The 1,461-nt window shown below is 34.0% G+C and overlaps 1 long non-coding RNA gene across 1 annotated transcript; it reads left to right on the top strand.

The window, feature by feature from the left end:
• The first annotated feature begins 41 nt into the window (after positions 1 to 41).
• LOC109590834 (uncharacterized) lies at positions 42 to 1,449 on the top strand. The gene is made up of 6 exons (XR_002189521.1): positions 42 to 249; positions 299 to 448; positions 600 to 731; positions 991 to 1,104; positions 1,155 to 1,286; positions 1,386 to 1,449. It is a non-coding gene; the product is annotated as an uncharacterized LOC109590834 (long non-coding RNA).
• Positions 1,450 to 1,461: the final 12 nt, after the last annotated feature.

Here is a 1,461-nt window from a genome sequence, read left to right as displayed (position 1 = left end):
TTAGTTTACTATTGCAGTACATGCAGACTCTAAGCTCTTGTGTGTAGTATATTAATTTACTCAATAGGGCACTGGAGGAGGATCACTCTTCATTCTGTACTAATAAAAGTGTTGATAATTGTGGCAACACTGACACTGAAGGACTGCTAGTATTAAAGGACATTGCAGCTGCTAATCAAGGAATATACGTGTGTACAGCTACACTTGATAATGTCACTAGCTCTGTGATTCGACAAATTCAAATTGGAGGTGATTATTAAAATAATTATTTGTTACTATAATCATTAATTATAATCAGAGCCTCCTGTGATTGAGAAGAGTCCTATTAGTGTGGTTGCTCGTGATCCTCCATCTTACGTTATTTTTGAAGCAGCAGCAAGAGGAAACCCACCACCAGTACTGAGATGGTATCACAACTCAAATGAAATTGACTTCAAAATACCACAAAGTAAATCAAAATTGATAAGTACACTAATCTAATATTACATTGATTGTATTAATACAATGAATACTTGGATTAAATTCTGTATCATTATTGTTACTATATGTTTTATTTCCATGGTATTTTCATAATATTACATATTTTTTAACCCTCCTAGGATGTATTTGACCAGTATAGGGTCATTGATTATATTAGGTCCTCAGTTTGAGGATAATGGTCAATATAAAGTAGTGGCAGACAATGGAGCAGGATCAGTAGAAGCAGCTGCCAGTCTTACAATAATACTTTAGTAAGTGCTACTATTACTCTAGAGAGTAGTGAGCATAATGTGTAACAATGATGGTAGAGACAGTGTACACAGTAGTGCATAAGCCTCAGCAAAGCATCTTGCAGTGACAATTGACAAACTATTACATTATTCACATGCAGTTTTAAATAGTGAGAGTGCTCATGGCTCAAAAATTTGAGCTGCAGCTAAGCTCAAACTTTGTATAAAGCAAAAGAGCATTAATGTACATGTACATAATTCATATTTGTGTTAATTACAGGGTCAGCCTGCAATAGAGGGTCTGGTTGCTCTAATGATGGACAGTGTCTCCCAGTACATTACTGCAGGTCTCCTGATGGCTATTCTGGTGATGGATGTGAGGAAAGCCAGGAAAGTATGTGCCGTAATTTATAATTTAAATAAATTTATTTTAATTTTTAACAGCACCTCCTTCTACAATCCCTACTACACCTCTTCCTAGTTCTGGTGATTATTATTATTCTGGTGATTATTACTATTCTGGTGACTATTACTATTCTGGTGATAATGAGAATGATTATAAAAGAAAGAAAAGAGGTAATTCATTCACATTATGTATTAACAGTAATGTACATCTAGTTACTGTAGCTGTGACAATAATAGCTTTAATCATTATTATTATTTTTATTTTCATAGGTGTTGCATATTCGCAGTATGATTATGATTTTACTGACATGTCGGTATCATCAAGTTGTAAAAACTTTGGGAAAGC

This window comes from Amphimedon queenslandica, unplaced genomic scaffold (genome assembly GCF_000090795.2).
Source record: "Amphimedon queenslandica unplaced genomic scaffold, v1.1 AMPQUscaffold_9395, whole genome shotgun sequence".
Taxonomy (NCBI): Eukaryota; Metazoa; Porifera; class Demospongiae; order Haplosclerida; family Niphatidae; genus Amphimedon; species Amphimedon queenslandica.
Note: the sequence above shows the minus strand (reverse complement) of the source record. Positions and strands in the feature narration are given on the sequence as shown.